Source organism: Chenopodium album, chromosome 8 (genome assembly GCF_948465745.1).
Source record: "Chenopodium album chromosome 8, dcCheAlbu1.1, whole genome shotgun sequence".
NCBI classification, from domain to species: Eukaryota; Viridiplantae; Streptophyta; class Magnoliopsida; order Caryophyllales; family Amaranthaceae; genus Chenopodium; species Chenopodium album.
In genome coordinates, this window is record NC_137841.1 from 66,482,091 (window position 1) to 66,497,510 (window position 15,420).

General features: G+C 36.6%; 1 long non-coding RNA gene across 1 annotated transcript; it reads left to right on the forward strand.

The window, feature by feature from the left end:
• The first annotated feature begins 12,713 nt into the window (after positions 1-12,713).
• On the forward strand, positions 12,714-13,037 carry LOC145556320 (uncharacterized). The gene is made up of 2 exons (XR_014091832.1): positions 12,714-12,746; positions 12,874-13,037. It is a non-coding gene; the product is annotated as an uncharacterized LOC145556320 (long non-coding RNA).
• The last annotated feature ends 2,383 nt before the right edge of the window (positions 13,038-15,420 follow it).

Sequence of the window (15,420 nt, forward strand, 5' to 3'; positions counted from 1 at the left end):
GAAGCTCCTCACACTTAAGGTCGATGATCCCGTGAAGCAACAACGGATGGATCTCATGCAAGAGAGTCTAAGCAAGCTATCTAGTGACTATAAATTTCAAGGCATGAGTTCACAAGGGGTCTCGTTGGACAAGGAACTTCTTCCGCATAAGTTCAACACCGCTGACATCCCTAAATTCAAGGCAACAGATAACCCTTACTTCCATATAAGAGCTTTTGAAACTATAATGAGCATTAAGGGTATCGATAAGAAGGTTTTCCCCTCTCTGTTCCCACTATCTCTTGAAACCGTTTGCCAACAATGGTTCTTCTCCCTTGACAAGGAGAAAACCTCTACCTGGGAATCGATAGCAAACGCTTTCGTTGATAGGTACAAGTGCAATATCCAAGTTGAAACCGACCATAGACAACTTGAGATGCTAAGACAAAAAGAGAATGAAGGCTTTACTTCTTTCTTTAATAAATGGAGGGAAACTTCCGCCAAGATGATTGAGGTCCCCACTGAAAAAGAATCCGTGAGGATGTTTATCAAGAATCTCCAAGAAAAGTATTCAAAGCACTTAAAATATCAACACAACTTGAATACTTTCAAGGCCGTCTATAACATAGGTATCGAGATCGAAGATGACCTCGCAAAGCAAAAAGCTACTAACAATAGCAACCACGGTGGCTGGAAAGGAAAGAAGAGCGACAATCCTTCTTCTTCCGAAAGCGCCCACTCTAGTAATAATGTTAGTACCTTTGACCATAATGATGTCTTAGCCGTGGACAATCAAGGATCTAAAAGGAAACCCAGGCAAGAGTTCACATCCATTGGAAGGACCTACGATGCTGCTTTCAATCATCTCTATGATCGAGGATTAATCAAACCTATTGGCCCTACCGAGGATCCAACACCAGAAAATCGATCTTCGAGATGGAATCCAAATTCCTATTGCAAGTACCATCGAGGAAACGGTCATACCACCGATGAATGTTACAGGTTTCAAAATCTCATTCAAGATCTCATAGAAGCAAATAAGATCCCATTGCCTCTAGCTAGCGAGAAGACTGGATAATGTCGGAGCAAACAACACAAGACAAGAGGCGAGCTTCAATGACAAGATTTCATGACCTCTTTTGTCTATTTTTTTTCTTTTTTTTCCTTTCCCCAATAAGTCTAGTATAGGCACCTTTTCTTTTCCTTTAGATTATTTTGTAGTTTTTCTTTTCTTTTCCCTTTTTAATAAAATGAGCATTTATTTCCTTGCATATGATCATTTCATTAAAAAAAAAAAAAAAAATCCATGTCGAATTAAGCACAAGGTATACCAATGATTTGAGACACCCCTTGTAGCCACATCATATCTCATTTCGCCCTTCAATTATACAATCCTTTTTTCATAAACCCTTTGAGCCTCGTCTAACGATAGACCTTTCTTTTTTCAACCTACATCTATCTAACCTAGGGATGGGATGGTATGCAACTTATGCAATTCTAAAGAAAGCTTGAGCAAATTCAAAAGAAAGCAATAGCAAAAAAATAAGCAATAATAAAAAAAACGAAAACAAGTGTACAAAAGGGTAAGTGTTCCAATGTCTTTGATATGAAAGTATCTTCGATAAGAGCACGTCTCAGATTGCGTCTCTTATCGAGTGCTCGGTACCGTGCCTGAGAAACATGAATGCCAAGTGAGTGATAGACCGCATGATCGAGATTGCCCACACTTATTAAAATAAAATAAATGCTAAAGCAAACGAAAGAGCTAAAAAAAGAGTAGAAAACCTCAAGCATAAAAATACAAATATTTAAAAGCAAGGTTGCACACCTTGGGGGCTTATCTAGGGTCTTGAGCCTTTATCCCCTTCTTCTTTAAACCTTTAGCCTAACCACGTTACAACCCTTAAAAAGACCTTTTTGAGGTATACACACTTGTGCGAGGTTTGGCTAGAGCTACGTTCGGCCTGATTCCTAACGGATACGTAGGCAACCTCACATCGAGGTGCGGCCGTAATAAACATGCATTCATATTCACATTCACACACTTACACCATGATCATATCAAGGGAATCCCTATGCTCATCCCTTTTCATTTAGAGCTAGACTTGGGGGCTTGATCCCTATATTATTAGCTTACCTAGCCTAAGAGTCACCACCATTTGACTCTTTTCAATATATTTTTCCACACACTTAGCTCTTGCGGCCTAGGTTTAGTGTCACTTTCACACACCGCACAGATACATGACCAAATAGTCTTTCCCTTAGGAACCCTTTGTCATGAAATCTTAACACAACATTGAAGCATGCCTTATCGCTCATCACTCATAATTGTCATTGCATCACGAAGTATGAAGTGCTTAGCCTCCGTGCCTAAGTTACCCAAATACTTTCATCATGGAGTCAACAGTTGAGATAGCCTAGGATGAATTAATCCTTGAACCTTGAGAGATAGTATCAAACAACATTTGACTAAGCTCATTCAACATGCATCTTCAAACTTCACTTTCGATTCTTTTTCGCGTCTTTCTTTTTCGGGAGAAAGTCGGTACCCTCCACAAAATGACGGAAAATTTTTGCTTTTTTGCTTTTTTCGAGTCGTACGATCACATTACAATGCACACACGAGTCATGTACACATTGAGTCATGTCATATCACTTTGATTTGAGTCTAACACATGTGTCATTACACTTCGAGTCGAGTCAACCTCGAGTCAGTCAATCATATCGAGTCCAGTTTATGCCTTGAGTCGTGTTAAGTCAATGAGTCAAGCAATGCTAAACCTTAGGTCAACCCTAAGATGATTAAAAAGATTGGCAAAGTTCTATAGTAAAAAATAAATACAGGTGCAGCAGAATAGGGAAGACCCTACTCCAATTCTTGGCGCCAGAGATATCTCAGCAACGACAGAGCTCGAAGCCTACCAGAAAGGTGATTTCGACCTCATGCAGAAATTTCGGGTTCCTTGGTACGCCAGTTAGCCCCTATAAGCAATTTGACATGATTAGTAGTCGGCTCGATTACAATCGTAGTAAGTGATTGACCTGAAAAAAAGATCGTCTCACTTAGCTTAAGCGCCTAAAACACTGGCTCATTACAATCGGTTCAAAAGCAAGCAATTAAACGACAATATTTCCAAATATGGATTGTCGCGCATTCTTATTAAACGACAAAGTTTTCCAAAAATCGGATTGTCATCCCCAACTGACAATATTTCCAAAAATGGATTGTCGTGCATCTTCTTCAACGACAATTTTTCCAAGATTGGATTGTCATCTCTGGCAAAGTTTCCAAGCGTGGATTGTCGTGCTCCTTCTTTGTTTGGCAAGTTTTTCCAAGTTCGGATTGTCATACATTCATAGATCGCTGGCAAGTTTTCCGAGATTGGATTGTCATACACCCAGTTCCCTATAGCAAAATTTCCCAAAGGATTGTTGTAGGTTTCTATTCATCATAAATATCGGCAAAAGTTCCTCAACGTGGATTGTCATTCATTTCAGTAAGTGGCAAATTTTCCCGAAGTGGATTGTCGGTCGACTTTTTTTTTTCAAATGTTCTAAGACGCGGATTGTCAATTGTGGCAATATTTTCCTAAAAGGGTTGTCGCATAGCGTTGGAAAATTTCCAAGGTGGATTGCTTTCAAGAGTTATATTCCAAGATGTGGATTGTCGATCGTAGCAAAGTTCTTATGAAAGATTGTTACGAAGCATTGGCAACTTTTCCAAAAATTGGATTTTGGCAAATTTTTCGAGGTACAGATTGTCGCTTCATCGTGACAACATTTCCAAGGATGGATTGTTACGAAGCATTGACAACTTTCCCTAAATCGGATTGTCATACATCATACAAGAGTTGTGTTGGCAACTATTCCCAAAGAAAAGAGGATTGTCATCACAGCAAAAGCACCGACATACTGGTTCACAAGCAGCAAAGTGCCGACGTACTGGCATAGCCTCATTAAGGATTAAAAAGCAGTGATCTTTTCGAAGACTATCACAGCAGGAAAAAGAAGCTCTTTGTTCAGAGACGAGTGAACATCGAAACAGCAAGATGGCGTTCTCTAGCTTGTAGAAAGTCATCAAACAAAATACAGCAACATATCGGTTACTTTCAGAGACGTGTGCTCGACGGTGCAAGATACGCGTTTCTTAACTCTTTTATCTGTTTGACTAATGCTAGTTTTGCAGGTATCGGCGTTACAAGATTGATTTAGGATCGCAGAACGTTCTGAATCATTCTTCGTCCCTATCGATACTTTGACTTTCGTTTTCGAAACTTGCGTTTCTCCAAACTCAGTCAAAGTGGGGGCTTCTGTAGACACCCATTTGTGTCTCCCCAAAACCAAACCCGATGATGAGTACCTTTCACGTCGAATCATAATCGAATGAAACGAAAGTGTGGAAAAGTCTAGTGTTGCGGAAAGCTTTTATTTTCTTTTCTCTTCTTTCTGTTTTCGAAAACCCACTCTATTTTATGAAAACGTCCATTCCAGTTTAGTTTGGACCATGATAAGGGTCCAATAATGGTGTAGTTGGATGGGGCTTGCAAAGACCTTTCCAACGATATATTATAAGCCAATTCCGATGAATAATGAGGAAGTTATGGCCAAAATACTAAACTGGGCCCAAACCGGATTTTACCTACGACCCAATGATCATGAGGAGGGTTCAAAGGTTTAATCCTATTCCTAAACTAATTAGGATTGATTAGAATCTTCTATAAGTTTCTAAAATATATTAATTATCCTTTTCTGAAAAGATAATATTAAGGAATTTGATTTAAATATAAACTTTCTTTTTTTATAAAACTTTCCTTTTTTAAAGTCCTAATTCTATTCGGATTTAAACATGTTCAAAGACAGTCAGATATTATTTTCGTGCCTCATATTTTTTATCCAAATTTTATATGGTTGGATAGATCTTTAAATTATCTTTCCAATGATATATTATAATATTAAATCCGAGCTATAACGAAAAAGATATGAATAAGACATGAAACTTTATCCAAAACTGATACCGTCTCACTATTTCATTCATATCTTTTATTCTACAACATATTTTAATCTGATTTCAATTGGGTTAGAAAGTAGACTTCAAGATCTTTCCAATGACATCTTATTCATCTTATTCCGATTCCTGGATCAAAAGATATGATAAAAACAAAATTTGTAAAAACTGCTGTCTACGAGTTTTATTTCGATTCGAATTTGGATTCTTTTCTTAATTCTTCGACCCTCTTTTTTTCTTATAAATAGAGGTCATATCTCCCCTTTTTCGATAACCAACTCTCATCAAGATTTTCTTGATTATTCTTTCTCTCTCTCTTTTCTAAACTAGCCTTTTCTCAAATACAAAATTCCGCATTCACAAGATCTAGAAACACCTAGCCATATTTGAAGTTGCCTTCGCCCTAGACGTGAAAGGTTTTAATTTCTGAGGGTTTGGTCCCAAATCTCTCTTTCAATTATTTAATTTAATTATTTTGTTTATTATTTTCCTTGAAGTTACTAACGTGTGTATTTTGTTATTAGAAAGAGGTACGAAGCATCAAAGTAAGTACTTTATTGATTTATTGATTTTATGATGTAGATATCATGTTTACATTGTTATTATGATTCCTAGTATCATGTCTAGGGTATTTTTAAATATGATTGTTATGATGCCTTTTATTCTCTTCCTAATATTTATTCATTGTTAGTATCATGTTAGGGTTAAAGATTTGATTTTTATTGCTTAGTGACATGCTAGGGTTTGTTATTAATCTTGTTAGTATCATGCTTAGGATCTTGCTATGCTTTAACATGATTATGATTATTATATTTATGATTGATATTATTTTTTATTAATGATGTTGATTATTTATTTATTATGTTGCTTGATATGCATATTTTTATATTGTTATTGCTTGATCACATTTATTGAATGTTAAAGGGAATTGGTATTTGCAATCACGCTTAATAAGATAATTAATAATCTTGTTTAGGGTTAATTGTGATTATAATTTCAAGTGATCTCCAATAATAGTTTATTTGTGCATTAAATTCAACCAACATAGATTAAACAGGTTTAGGGTTAATCCTATTGATTGTATGTTAGTCAGAAAGTGCACATGAATACGAGCAGAATAAAGTAGAGGCCTATTATTAGGGCAGGTTCAATCTCTTTTAGGTTGGATTTGTACCATCATCCCCGAACCCTTATTTGGTTCATGACCTTATGGAGTTGACGATCTCTTGGATCGTTAAGGGGTGTAACCTTCACCTCGTGAACGGTTTACAAGTTCCTTAAAAACTTGTTGGCGACTCTTTTGCTCTATCTTCTTCCCTTTTGGACGCCACCGTACTTTAGTGTATGATCACAGTGGGGTTCAAGCTAGTGGGATTTTAAAGGCTTGAAATTATTCCCTACAAGTAGGAACCTTGACCATATTAGCAGAAGTTTCCCTCCATTTATTGAAGAAAGATGTGAACCCTTCGTTTTCTTTTTGTTTTAACATCTCGAGTTGTCTATGGTCTATTTCGTCTTGGATGTTTCACTTATATCTATCTATGAAAGCGTTTGCTATGGACTCCCAGGTGGAGGTTTTTTCTTTCTCGAGAGAAAATAACCATTGCTGGCAAACGGTCTCGAGAGATAGTGGGAACAAAGAGGGGAAAACCTTCTTATCGATACCCTTAATGCTCATTATAGTTTCAAAAGCTCTTAGATGAAAGTAAGGGTTATCTGTTGCCTTGAATTTAGGGATGTCAGTGGCGTTGAACTTATGCGGAAGAAGTTCCTTGTCCAGCGAGACCCCTTGTGAACTAATTCCCTGAAATTTATAGTCACTAGATAGCTTGCTCAGGCTTTCTTGCATAAGGTTCATTTGTTGTTGCTTCACAGGGTCATCAATTTTGAGGGTTAAAGCCTTTAACACCTCAGTCACGTCATTCAATTGATTCCTAAGTTCATTGACCTCTTTTTGACTTGCCATTATCTTTTTAGCCTTTCTCTTTTAACGAACTGGTTTATCAAAAAGTGAAACTTGAATAAAGAGGTTGTCCTTGATTAATCGCCCTCCTCTCCTCGACCAAGTACTGTGGAAAAGGAATTTTGGGATATCTATTGTTAATTGTTTGACTCAAACTTTATTCAACATGCAATGGATGGAGGAAGTGAAGGAAGATTGGAATAAAATGTGAAGAAAAATGATGTAGATGGAGGGATATGAAGAATTAGGAATAGAATGTACCCCCAACTCAAATGACGGAAAAAAACCGACTCATGCATGAACCTAAGACATGGTCATGGTGATATGTACTCAAAGTGCGTGCTAAGACTAGTGAGTGTAGGTGATATGTTTGGACTCTTGTGTAAGACCATCGGACTTAGTGCCAAGACTCAATTAATGACTTGACAAGGTATTATTGACAGCGAAATTTAACCGAATTAATTAGCAAACTGGTTAATTAGACACTAGGTGATGACTCGATCAATAATCCGAACTGTCGTCAAAACGACAGGACTGGCATCGCACTGTGTAGTGTAGCGCCAGACGACAGAGCTGTCGCCAGGCGCCACACTCCACAAAGTGGCGCTACAGTTTAAATTTTGGCGCCAATGCTAGAGCTTCAATCTGGAACTGTTTTCGGTGTTATTAATCAACAGGGGTATGCCTAAAGTCGTACTAGGTCCATTCTGATTAAAAAATTAGACTTTATTTACTCAAATTAATTAATCAATTAATTAATTAGGCAAAGTTCTTTAAGTCATTAATTTATTAAATCTCAACACAAGTTAAACAAACGGTTAAGAAAACATATATATGCACAACAAATAATGCACAATTAGTCAAGTAGGCACAATATGATGCAATGAGTTTGCAACCTAACCATGGCTCTAGTTCTCTAAAGTTCGGGATATGGTTTAGTCAATAGAGGGTCCATGGTTAATTGTCCAGATGCACCGCGCGGAAGCCTAACAAGGGTTGGCGCGAGTGGATGGGACACCGCGAGTTTTAGAAAAACTCGCTTCCGTGGTTTGGTGAATTCAACATTTTCGGATGTACCCTTTGTTGCTCAGAGCGTTCAATCAGGTAGATGAAGCATGAATTCCCAGAGGGTTATGTCTATATGTAGAACACATATGGGTTTCAGAAAAGTGAGAAAAAACTCAATCAGGAAGTAGGATCGAGCAAACAATGCGAAAAACTATTCGAAATTAGAACGCATATTTCTGGCTCGGTATTGGAAGAATTTGGCGCCAGCAAACAGAGGTTGGCGCCAGGATTTAGCTGTAGCGCCTGGCGACATGGTTGTCGTTTAGCGCTACAGTTAAATGTCTGGCGCCAGCTTCTGTTCGCTGACGCTAATTCCTACATGCCTCAGCAGCTTTCTGTGCTCGATAAAAATTTTCCAATTTCGCGCAGTGTTATTTCGGTCCTAGTTGTGAAAGATATTTCTCAAATTTCCTACGTGTAAAATCCTATGTTTTAACTCATTACGGATGGTCTTTCCAATGAGATATTTTTTATACATATGATGACAATAATGTTAATCAAAATTACGCACAGGAAATACTTAGAACGTTTCGAGTCTCATCCACTCATTCTAAATCATTGCCGAAACAAATTCAGGAATTAAAATAGAAATCATCCCCAGTGGAGTCGCCAAAAACTGTGGGGAATATTTCAAGCATTAACCCCTAGTTTGAACCCCACTGTGATCATACACTAAAGTACGGTGTCGTCCAAAGGGAAAGAAGATAGAGCAAAAGAGTCGCCAACAAGTTTTTTAGGAACTTGTAAACCGTTCACGAGGTGAAGGTTACACCCCTTAACGATCCAAGAGATCGTCAACTCCATAAGGTCTTGAACCAAATAGGGTTCGGGGATGAAGGTACAAATCCAACCTAAAAGAGATTGAATCTGCCCTAATAATAGGCCTCTACTTTATTCAGATCGTATTCATGTGCGCTTTCTGACTAACATGCAATCAATGGGATTAACCCTAAACCTGTTTATCTACGTTGGTTGAGTTTAATGCACAAATAAATCTATTATTGACGATCACTTGAATTATAATCAAATTAACCCTAAATAAGATTATTAATTATCTTATTAAGCGCGATTACAAGTATAGATTCCCTTTAAACATGCATAAAAGGTGTGATCAAGCAATAACAATAAATATCAAGCAACATAATAATAATAATAAATAAAATAATAATTATAATAACAATTATAATAATCATAATCATAATAATCATGAATCATGTTAAAGCATAATAATAGCAAGATCCTAGGCATGATACTAACAAGATTAATAACAAACCCTAGCATGTCACTAACAATAAAAATCAAATCTTTAACCCTAACATGATACTAACATGAATATTAGGAAAGAAAATAAAATGCATCATAACGATCATACTTAGTATTAAAATTACCCTAGACATGATACTAGGAATATCATAATAACAACCTAAGCATGAACTCTATATCATAACATCAATAAAAACCATTAAATACTTACTTTGATGCCTCGTACCTCATTCTAATAACAAAATACACACGTTAGTAACTTCAAGGAAAATAATAAACACTAGTGGAAAAATTGTCATTCGTAACAGGCCATTTGTAACGGGCAAAGTTATGCCCGTTACAATAAACACATTCGTAACGGACAAAATAACAGTCCGTTACAAATACATATTATTCGTAACGGGCACCATATTGCCCGTTACGAATAAATAAGTATTCATAACGGGCAATAAAATGTCCGTTACGAATACTTATTTATTCGTAACGGACAATATAATGTCCGTTACGAATACTTATTTATTCGTAACAAACAAGATAGCGCCCGTTACAACTGTTGAATTTGGCCCAACTAATGTGAAAAGCCCATTCTTATAGTTATAACTAGGGTTCCTTACTTTTGCTCTTCTCAAGCCGTCATGCTCCTCTTTCCTCTCTCCTCTATCATTTCACTCTATCTCCCTCTTCTCCTCACTCAATCTCCCTCTTCTCCTCACTCAATCTCCTCCATTTTTTTCATCTCTATGTTGATATACGAACAACGGAACAAGCATAAGATAGTGCCCTAACTTCTACGACTGAAGATGCTTCGATGGTGGTTCCGGGTCCTGTTGGTGAATTACTCGCGAAGATTCAGTAGATTCAGAATGCAAAATGTGCCGAGATTCAAAATTCTATCTCTGAAGGTGAACTAATTTTTCTTTTTTGGGGGTTTTATTTTAATTTTTCTTTCTGGGTTCATTTTGATTTTTTTTCTTTATGGGTTTGTTTGATCTAATATGTGTGACTTGATTTGGATGATTTATGGGTTTGTGTTAATTTTGCTAGATTTTTTTTTTTAAAAAAACCCTCATTTTGTTTCTTTTTGCTCCTCATTTGCAAGCTTGCAGCCGTCTCTCTCTTCTCTCTCCTCGGTTCTCTTCTCTGTTCTCTCTCCTCGGTGGTTATCTTCTCTGTTCTCTGTCCTCAAAAATCACTATAATCATGGCGATTCAGATGATCAAGAAGCGAAAGTTCATCGCTGTTGGTGTCTTCTGTCGACTGGAGATCTTGGTTATAGTTTGGAATAAAGCAGATCTGAGGTAAAATACCTTTTTTTCATTGAATATCTGTTTTACATTTGAGGGTTTGTCGTTAATTTAATTCTTAGTTCAGCCATGGATCATGATAGTAAAAAGGCTCATGAATTAAGACAGGTGAGACTCTTGATCGGTTTAAATACCCGTAGAAATTTTCAAGGGCTTAGTGTTTCTATAAGTTGTTAGATTGATTAGAATGATGAAATATATAAAATGGTGTGTATCTGCATTTTATATAATTCTTCTTCGTATCATCATCTAACCTGTTTCTATTGATGGTTGAAGTTGTATGTGCCTATGTGGTAGTATGTCATATCCATTATGAGGGAGGAAAATATGAGTTGAGGCTAAATTGTTTGCGGACTTCTAACAAATAAATTATATTATGCACAGTATAAAAGATTTGGCTGCCTTGTTAAAATGATAACAATCGAATTCTGGGAATATCTGGCTTTTTTCCTTTTTCTGATGTATTAGGCATGGTGGCTTGACCTGACCAAGAACAAGTAACGTAATTTAGTTTACTCAATGATTATGTTAACAATGTATGACTTTGTAGTATCTCTTTTATCATGGAGTAAGTGGATATCATCATATTAGTGTCGAATTGTTATTTTATTCTTTGGTTGATTATGTTTCAGACTGATTGAGAAGTGAAGAAATTTCCATTGTAGATTGATCGTTTTACTCTTCTGCTTGGGTTGCATTGATGTTACTTAGTGTGTAGTTGTTTGTTCTAACTGCCTTTTGTACAATACTAATATTTGTGTGTGTGGGCGGAGTAGACTATTCATGATCCGCAAAGTATCATAGTTTTCACCTCCGAAGAGGGAGTATTAGTTGTACATTGTGCTTGTGGTAACCTGAAACATTTACCTTGAATAATCATATGAAGGGTAATGCTATGCATCTGCATCCAAAGACTTGTTTTTGGTTGATGGAATAATCATAGGCATCTGAATATCTTTGGTTGATTGATTACCCTTATTTTCTATTTTTTAAAATTTCCTTGAATACTCTACTACTTGATATTTGGGGGGGGGGGGGGGGGTAGGAGATATTAGAGGGTTATATAGATGCTTATATTGGTTGATGTTTTGTGTAAAAACAATGTCTTAGTAGTATGTCAAGTTGTGTCTCTCTTTCATTAATGCTAATTCAATTTCGTTTGAATGGAAATCTTTCTCCATTGATTGTATGGCTCTGTTTTGGATCCTTGATATCAATTTGGCTGAGAAGTTAAGAAACTATGGGGTTTTCCTCATAAAAGAAATACAGGTTTGATGTTAATGGTATGCAGAGTTTTGTTGATAAAATTTCGGAGTAATATGGTGCAAGTAATGTTGATTTTATTAGGTTAATGAAGTTTAATGTGTCCTGTCAAAGCATGATGTGTAACAGACCCTGTATATGGGCCTTATTGAACTAATTGATCTAAAGCATATAGCCATGGCACAACTGAATCATTAATTACTATTCTTATGATTATTTTAATTTAATGTGTGGAATTATTGTTAGTTTGTCAGATTAATATTCTTTTATGCATAATTTTATGATAAGTGTATTATAATGCTTTTTACTTTCACATAGATTGATAATTTACAATTCTGTAGTGACTAATGGTATCTTGGAAATGATATGTATGCCCATCAGTGATTTATGGTCTGAATTTTGACTATTTTTGAAGGTATGCTATGGATATATAGATGCTAATATGTCTATTAGGAGGAAGAAGGATCATATTCTTTTTATTTCTTTTTATTTAGGGATATTAGACCAAATTTCTTTTGTTTTCTTTATTATCTTTGTAACATTTCTTTGTAAAGCAATTTGGTTTACATCAAACTATTCTTCTAGAGCTCTATATCAATTTGGTTTATGTTGGCCTCTTTTTATATTATCTCTTGCTATCTTTGATTAATTGATAAGAGTGTATAATGTTGTTTTGTTCCTAATGGCCAAAGTTGGAACATTGACACTCTTTTGTAAATTGAGTATACACTAGAGTTTTATATGGATTATAAAAGATAATATACTTGTGAAGGTGATGAGAATATTTATCAAGATGCCTTCTTTAGTTCTTTACATGGGCTGTGACCAGATAATTTTTATGTGGTGTTACATCAAAATTATCTGGTCACAGCACGACATGTGAAACCAGTTCATGCTCCAGGTACTGATTTGCTTTCCTTTAATGATTCTTATGAAGCAAATTAGACTTGATCTTGGATCTGGCTGCAGTAAAGTAAAGGGATTATTTCACCTTTAACGAACTGTGTTTTTTTTTCCTTCCATTGCAGCTTCATCATCTGCTCACCTTTCCATCAACCAGAAGGTCACAACTTCCTGGGTTCACCAAGGAAGAACATACTACAGATACTCCACAACAGTGACTAACAAGTCTAACAAAACAATCAAGGACATGAAGCTGTCTATTAACAAGCTTTATGGTCCTGTTTGGGGTCTTTCAAAGTATGGAAATACATACGGCTTCCCAGCATGGATGAGCAGCTTATCAGCTAGAAAGAGCCTTGAATTTGTTTACATCCATGCTTCAACTCCTGCTAGTGTTTCAGTCTCAAGTTACAACCTTTCCTAAGGAAAAACGGCTGTAAGTTCAGCAAGAACAGGAACACAAGTTTATTTTTCATGAACTTGGGGTTGATGTAACAATTGTGCAGCGTATACAAGAGTCCAGTCCAGTCATAAGTGTATATAGGAGAGTATAAAAAAAACAAGTAGTAGTACAGTATGTAATACAGGATTTGTCTAGCATTTACATGATATTTTACTGCAAATATGCAGGTGTTATTAGTATTGTTGTTTGTCAAGGTCAAGGAATAATAAGTCTTTTAGAATGTAATAATTTGGGTGGTAAATGGAAAGAAGAATAGGGGTATTTGTAACTAGCACCTGAAATGCTAGTTACAAATGCCCCTAATTTTTTGTCTTATTCGAAGATTATTCGTAACGGACATTACAATGCCCGTTACGAATAAGTAGTTATTCGTAACGAGCACCTGAAACGTCAGTTACGAATAAGTAGTTATTCGTAACGGGCACCTGAAACACCCGTTACGAATAAGTAGTTATTTGTAACGGGCACCTGAAACGTCCGTTACGAATAAGTAGTTATTCGTAACGGGCACCTGAAACGCCCATTACGAATAACTACTTATTCGTAACGGACATTGTAAGTGCCCGTTACGAATAAGTAGTTATTCGTAACGGACGGTGCCCGTTACGAATAATAATGGCCATCCGTAACGGCAGCATATGTAACGGACGCTGCCCGTTACGGATGAGCCCTTTTTGCCCGTTACGGATAACTTTTTTTCCACTAGTGAAACAAAACAATTAAATTAAATATTGGAAAGAGAGATTTGGGACCAAACCCTCAGAAATTAAAACTTTTTTGTCTAGGGCGAAGGCAACTTCGAATATGGCTAGGTGTTTCTAGATCTAATGAATGCGGAATTTTGATATTTGTGAGAAGGCTAGTTTAGAAAAAAGAGAGAGAAGGAGAGTAATCAAGAAAATCTTGATGAGAGTTGGTAGATTGTAGATGAATGAAAATTGGTTATCGAAAACGGAGTTTTTAGCACGTTATTTATAGAGAAAATCAGCCAAAAATATAAAATATCAAAACAGAGTTCTGGCGCACATAGAACGATGTTGGCGCCAACCCTGGCTATTGGCGCCAGACGCCAACATTAACGCCAGGCGCTACAGCTGGCGCTTGGCGCTGATTGAGAAATTCACGCGTTTTCTTAAAATCAGATAGAAATTGCCGTATAGGAGGATAAAATCGTATCTTCCTCAAAAAACGTTCTTTGATTTTAATTAAAACTCTAAAAAGTCAACAAAAGTCAATTTATCAATGCTAATTGAATTAGGAATGAAAAGAACCTTCTAGAAGAATCTAGAAAACTAAAACCATTCCTAACTGCATTAGGAATGATAAATCTATATTAGGCCCTCCCCTAGATCATTGGGCCGCATATAAGGCTCAAAACGGGTCCAGTTTAGTAAATTAGTCATAACTTCCTCAATATTCATCGGAATTGGGCTTATAATATATCGTTGGAAAGCTCTTGTCAAGCCCCATACAACTACACTACTATTGGACCCATATCATGGACCACAAAATTGGATTGGCTGTTTTCTTAAAATAAGTTTTCAAAAACAGAGAGAAGAGAAAAGAAATTAAAACTATCCGCAACACCAGACTTTCTACACTTTCACTTCATTCGATTATGATTCGACGCGAAAGGTACTCATCACCGGGTTTGGTTTTGGGGAGACACAAATGGGTGTCTACAACAGCAAATGTAGCGGCTAATAGTATGAGTGTTTGGCGAAAATAATTATTAAAATTTAAAAAAAATAAAAATACATACATGATATTTCAAAGGAAAAATTGGTAAAAATAATCCCAGCTTTTGCCCTCTCAACTTTGGAATATTTTTAAATAATCTGAACTTTGGGGTTATTCGCTCAAAATGGTCCCAAGTGATCAGGAATCTGTTAAAGAGGTAATTATTTTTTTAGGTTTAAGTGACATGTGTCACCACATGATTGGTTGAAAATAATAATAAAATACACTAAACCCAACCCCCAAGGCCCCAACCCACTACAACCCTTCCACCACCAACGTTTGGTGTCCCTCCTTCCAATGACCCAGCCCAAGTCTTCGGTCCCTATAACTATTGCCCCCATACCTTCTCCCCCGAGCCGACACCGCCCTCATAGGCGCCTCCTCCCCCACCGCATATAAACCCCCAACCACATCTCCTCCTTCCTCTCCACCATCTTTTTCTTCCCCCTCCTTACCAACTCTCTCTCTC